This window comes from Palaemon carinicauda, chromosome 25 (assembly GCF_036898095.1).
Source record: "Palaemon carinicauda isolate YSFRI2023 chromosome 25, ASM3689809v2, whole genome shotgun sequence".
NCBI lineage: Eukaryota > Metazoa > Arthropoda > Malacostraca > Decapoda > Palaemonidae > Palaemon > Palaemon carinicauda.
In genome coordinates, this window is record NC_090749.1 from 10,295,263 (window position 1) to 10,302,344 (window position 7,082).

At 38.0% G+C, this 7,082-nt stretch overlaps 1 pseudogene; it reads left to right on the forward strand.

The window, feature by feature from the left end:
* Window positions 1–285: 285 nt before the first annotated feature.
* LOC137618855 (uncharacterized) lies at window positions 286–3,802 on the forward strand (annotated as a pseudogene).
* The last annotated feature ends 3,280 nt before the right edge of the window (window positions 3,803–7,082 follow it).

A 7,082-nucleotide genomic window follows, 5' to 3' on the forward strand; every position in this document is an offset into this window, starting at 1 on the left:
ACACCTGAATAATTCTTTAGTGAAAGCTCCCCATGACTTCTATCAACCATATATTGTCAGGCATCACATTAAAAGTCATCTTGTTGCCCATGCTTGGACCTTGGATGAACACATTAAGCAAGCAGAGAGAGTTGCGGCCGATGCTGGCCTTGCCTTTCAGACACAACCGACACCAATCATCTACTTCAATATCAGCAGGCGAAGGATGCTCTCCAGAAGTGTGTCTACACTGAGTCATGGTATAAATATACTGACCTAAATAACCACCACACTAGTGTTGGGACCATGTGGCTTCTCATCAAAAGGACTGTCAAGAAAAAAACCACATGTGCACTTCATCACAGTCCACAAGCATATGCCCAGGATCTCATCACTAATTGGTCAACCCGGTCACGGTCTAGTAGTCTCCCTGTACAAATCCAAGAAGCATTTTCTTCTCAGAGCAATTTACGCAATCTTCGTCTGATGGCTCCATTGTTGGAATTACACGAGGAGGACAAAGAGTTGATCACTGAGGATGAGCTGTGACGTGCTGTTATGGGAAATAAAAATTCTGCTCCTGGAGATGATGGCCTTACTTATCAAGTGCTTCATCTCCTCTTGAAGGTTCCGGGAAATCCTATTCTACAATTGTATAATCTTTGCTACCAACATGGATATGTACCTGCTGCCTGGACCATTAGAACAATTTTTATTATCACAAAGCCTGGAACTGATAAATACCGGCCTATCTCCCTTACCTCCGTGTACCGACTTTTCGTCCGATGTCACTTCGTCCGATGACACTTCGTCCACGTCTTTTTGTCCTATGTCTTTTCGTCCAATGGACTTTTGGTCCAACGAAATTTGGTCCAATTTTAAATTGTTTCAAGCCATAAAAGAAAAAAGAAAAACCCTAGCCAATTCATGATTTCCTCAATAGCAAAATTAAACCTTATAAGGACTTTCTCCCTTGTTGTTTATAATAGCATATTAATTAATTGCCAAACTCTAAAATATAGGAGTGAAATAGGTGCAAATTATATGCCACATTCCTGAAAAAAAACTGTTTTCCTCGTTGACTCATATCCAGTTACTAATGTTTTGAGACGTTCGGTGATTTTTTGATATCGTGAACAAGAATTTGACGGATCTCCTCAAAGTATTTGAGTTATTTTACCTTGAATAAATCCTTCTTCTTACTTCAAGGTTTCGATAGATTTCCAAAAGTTCAAATGTGCTCCACCCGCTGAACATTTAATTTTCTTTTCTTCTTCGTTGATTGTATGAACTTTGCCATTTTGGGATGGGCAGATTCAGAAACTAAAATACTAAACTTGCAGCACACTATATATATAGTACCATACTAAAGAGAGAAAAGGAGAAAGAGATTGTTAATCATGACTAATGGAGTAATTAGAAAATGCTCACATTACTTTATCACAAAAGCCAATAAGATATAAACTTTTAACAGAGAAGTGCAGTAAACGGTAATAACAATCCTTTCAAACATTTGTTTTTTTAGAAATTGGACCAAATGTCGTTGGACCAAAAGTCCATCGGACCAAAAGTCCATTGGACGAAAAGACATTGGACAAAAAGACGTGGACGAAGTGTCGTCGGACGAAGTGACAGCGGACAAAAAGACCACCCACCCCTTACCTCATGTCTTAGTAAAGTGTTTGAGTGTATATTACTAACCAGACTAATGTACCAGTTACAAGAAAAACTTTCTCCCCATTTGTATGGCTTTCTTCCACAGAGGAGTACTCTTCACTGTTTAGCTGAACTCTACTCCCGATTGTCCTCCAACAGTATAGTTGCCTTCCTAGACCTCAAAATTGCTTTTGATATAGCCAACAGAGATATAATTCCTGATCGGCTTGTCGAATTTCGTGTCAGAGGAAACCTTCTGAAGTGGATAAACAGTTATCTCAGTAACAGAAAATCACGTGTTTTCTTCAAGGGGGCATGTAGCTCCTATAGAAATTTTGAGCATGGCACACCTCAGGGTGGTGTATTGAGCCCACTTCTTTTTAATATACTTATGCACTGTGTACTGTTTCTCCTCCCTGTTATCCCTGGAACCACTGTAACCTGCTAGCTATGCTGATGATGTCTGTATCCACTCCACTACCCCTCGAGACCTTAAGCATGTCCTTCAAGACTTCTACAGGTCCTGTACCTCCTCTGGCCTCATACTCTCCCCAGAAAAAAAGCAGAATCTTCTCTGCGCAGCATCTCCGAGACCTGCCAGTGTTCATTATGGGTGAGATTATTATAGCTCACTGCACACAGTATACATATCTAGGTTCACCAGTCAGGATCACCCCTGCTATACCTGTACAACAACGAATCCATCCCATGGTGCAAAACCTTCTTGATCGACTGGAGCCTCACTTCACTCCCATCAAGTGGCTTACCACCAGGGCCACAGGTATATCTATCCCCGTGGCTAAAGCCTCTATATCCTCTTCCTAAGGTCAGTTGTTGTCTATTTATCTCCAACTTTAATTCAATTACCCAGACAGGTGTTACAACCTCTAGAACTGTTCCAAAATAGATTAATGAGGTTTATCCTAGGATGCCCTCCTTCCACTCGGATAGTCAACATGCAGACCGAACTCATGTTACCTCCATTAATAGAGAGAATTTATGCCAATGTAACTTTGTTTTCTGCTAAATGTTTACACTCCCCACAATTTACTCCAAACTTCTCTGCTGTCCTCAGAGCATCACTTGACGAAGATGCACCAAGACCTCAACTCTGACCAGGGGGCCATAACCTAGTTAGGGCAGTAATTTGACACCTTGATATCGGTGTACCTGAGCAAGCAGTCATCCAAGATTTGCCACCATGACGGGTTCCTATTCCTGCTGTCACTTTCACACAACCTCTAAAGATGCCCATACTAGTCTACAGAAGCAGCTGGTTTTGGAAACAATATCCAAAGTGTCAATTTCAGCTCCTGCAGGACACCACATCTACGTTGACGGCTCAGTATAGGCAGTTGGAAGTGCAGCATGTGCTAGGTTCTCCCTAACTTTCAAATCTCCTGAGGGTGGGTGACATGGTCGCAGGTTGCCAAACTCATCCAGTTCCACTTATTGCTAACTACAAGGTATATGGGATGTAGTAACTCTACTTGTTAGAAGAAATGTGAATGGATTGGGGATCTGTGACTCCAAATCTGCACTCCAGGCACTGACATCTTTTAGGCCCAGCTGTGGCCGTGTTGTGCGAGACATATTGTGTCAACTCACTGCTGCTTAAAATGCCTCGCTTGTCTTGTCCTTCATGTGGATGCCCTCCCATTTGAGGCTTGCTGGGAATGACATGGCGGAGAGTCTTGCTAAAGCTGCCTGCATGCTCGACCTTGATGACTGAAATGTTGAGCCCTTACTTCGCTGACTTAAACATAGAATATATTCAGCAGCTTTTGCCTCTACTGTATAGTGTAGGGATGCAGAGAGGGGCACTAGTGATTCCATACAACATCATGATAACTTTTTGCAAAGCCGTCACAAGTACTGGCGACAAGGACTCATGGTGCGTAGGCATAATGTCGTAAGTGCCAGGATAAGGTTGGGATATCGTCCTTTGTGGCAGGTTGGACAGACACTAGATATACCACACTACACCTCATGTAAACTGTGTAACCTTGCTAATGCCAATAACCTTGACCACTACTGCCTTCATTGCCCCACTGTCAGGAATCTGTTACCTCAAGGACAAAATTTACTTTAAACCTGCCAATATATACTCCAAGATGACCACCTAGACGTAATTTTGACTCGTCATCCACACTATGGTGGCTGCTAAACTGTCTGTTACAGTTGTTGTGATAATGGAATACGATCTCATATATGTTATTTTTGTAACTGATATACTGATGATTCAATGGTGTAATTTTTTTTCCGTTGATTTCTGATGTACTGTATGTAACTGCTAATATGTAAGTTTGTTTCACGTCTTTGGTCATAATAAATTTATTAAATAAATAATCTCTTTCTCTCTTACTCTATATATAATTATGCCCTCCATTACATGTAATATGATTTGGATTCTATTTTAATTTTCATCATATATATATATATATATATATATATATATATATATATATATATATATATATATATATATATATATATATATATATATATATATATATATATATATATATATCTTTGTTTCCTCTCGTACAACTATGACCAACCGCAGTCAATCCATGACCTAAATATGAAATATATTGAGTAGTTCAAAAGGATCAACATTTCTCTTATCAGTTCCAAGGAAATCGTTGGAGGATCTTCAGAAGTAGTCCAATACTTCCCTACCCTTCCATCCTACCTTCCTTCCTTCCAGGAGGATTTAAATTCTTAGTTCACAAACACCCATTGGGAACAATAAGCATGAGTCTCATTAGGTCGAGGAGTTCACTCACCCTTTTCATGGTTCACTTTTGACCCAGCAATGAAGTTACGTCTTCTTCTTCTTCTTCTTCTTCTTCTTCTTCTCACAACATATGGTTCAGTTTTCTTTGGTTTTGCTTAACCTCACTTTTAGAGAAGTTTTATGGAAAACAGCAACTAATTAATTGAATGTTCCTTTTAAGTCAAAGAGTTTACTCATTGATACTTTAGAAGTTCAAAATTGGATGTTATAATGTTGCATTTTGTAATTAATGTTATCAATCTGTATGTTAAGCAAACATTTAATTATCTGGAAAATCAGGAGATTGCAATACCAAAGGTTGGAAAGGTTGGCAGAAGTAAAGATTAAACTCAAACAAAATAGTAAGAAAGAATACAGGTATAATGAAGCAAAAGAATATTCATTTTATAATTCATTATACTTAGCTGTGTAGATTACGAATTTCCAACTAATGATAAAACTATTATTAATAAGAGCAGCAACAAAACTTATTTCCCTCGTCGGTTGGGAGAATCGAACGCTGGCCTTTCCATCTTAATCAATGTGACGCTGCCACTGTACCACAAGACTCTCTTATAAACAACCAACTGTCAGGAAAAGTATACGTGCAGAAGAGTTGTGCCTGATCAGTGAGTGACTTACAGTCCGAGATGGGATTTTCCGGGTTAATGTCAGTCAGGGGAACTATATATGTAGGGAGTGACTGTGTCTGTCTGATCAGTGACTCACAGTCATCAGAGGTGGAGTTTCTTTTGTCTTCCTTCCCTCTTAGGTCGAAGGAAAATATTCTCAAGATAATTTCTTTGTTTCCTTTCTATTGTTTTTTGCCTTAATTGGTTTGCCTCTAAATGCAGCTATTTGATAGTAATATCTCTCTCTCTCTCTCTCTCTCTCTCTCTCTCTCTCTCTCTCTCTCTCTCTCTCTCTCTAACTAAATTGCCAGTGTGAATAAGGAAGAAAAGAATCTATAATTACTATAGTTTTCCACAACTCGCTATCTTTTCTCTCTTACAACAGAAGAGCAGATCTTCCTGTTTCCCCTCAAACCTAATTAAAAAAGAGACCATTGGTCAATATAGAATAAGAAGGATTAAAAATGCAACATTTATTAACATATAGACTTGAATAAAGGGATGATATAGAATTAGATTTCATTTAGTCCAACTCGAAAGTCAAGACAGAAATCGAAAGAAAAAGTGTTTTGTGAGTTTTATTTTCTGCAAAATCTATTGACAATTTGCTTTAATAAATCTTCATTATAGTCAACGGGAATAAAGTTTTCATGTTTGCATTCTACCATTCAGTTTCTTTACTTATTGATTACTGATGGAACAGAAAAGACTTCCTGTAATCTCAGTGAACGTTTACTTAATATGAATTCCTAACGAGTTTGGATCAGATGGAAGCATCACAATGATTTATTTCAAAAGAGTTTGTGCTTTTTGACCATTTAAAAATTTGTTTCTGTTTATATAATTATTTCTGATATCTTTGAATAGAATTTTTTATATCATGTAGGAAGAATTAGTTATAATTTACATAAATAGTGGTAGATAGAGAAATCAAATTTTTGGAAAAGGCCTGATCAAGTTTCTGTGCGCTCGAAGTTAGTAATCTAGCTAGCGACACTACACTAATTATTATTGGAAACCCTGAAGAAGTAAGGGTTGAGAATATCTACTGAATTCTAAGACGAAACTTTTCCCTGTGACGAAACTTGTCACTGGTTCAGACTGCATATTTACCTGTATCACCATCTTGCCATCTCCTATAGCTGTATAAACCTACTCTTACTCTGATACTACACTACTCCTGACCTTAGGGTAAAAGAATAATATTTGTTGCATTCGTCACACTTAACCATGTCAATCATGAGCCACTTGTATTGAAACCCAAAGTGGATGGATCTTTACATGGCATCATAATTGATATTTTAAGTAATGGATTGCAATGAGTTGTTGTTGATGGGCACCATAGTGAGTATAGGAATGTTTTATTTACAGTTCCTCAAGGCAGTGTTCTTGGCTCATTACTTTTCATCTTATATACACATGACATGTAGTTTGGCCTCGAAAACAAGTTTGTTACATATGCAGATGATGCTACTCTCTTTGCATCAATTCTATTTCCTGGATGTAGATCTGGAGTTTCTGAATCCCTTAATGGAAATCTTGATAGAATTAGTGCATGGTGCAAATTATGGGGTATGAAGTTGAATCCTACTAAAACTCAAAGTATGATTGTATGCAGGTCAAGGACTGTGGCTTCTTAACATCCGGATCTACGCATTAATAATGTTTCTGGAACTCTCTATAAATCTTGACGGAAGATTTTCTTTTGAGAAACACAGTAGGTCAGTGTCTTCTTCAATTGCCCCCCCCCCCTCAAAAAAAAAAAAAAAACATTGGTTAACAAAGTCTTAGGATTTTCGGTTATCAATTTACTCTGAAGTGTTTTAATTCTTTCATTCTACCTGGATTCAAGTATTGTTACCCTGTCTCATCTTCAACTGCTTATTCTCATCTTAAGATATTGGACAGGAACTCACGGTCTATCAAATTTCTTATTTTTGATCTAGATATTAATCTCTGGCGCCTTCATTCAATTAGTACATTATGCATGTTGCATGCTATTTTTTATAATTCTGACCATCCATTTCATTCAGATC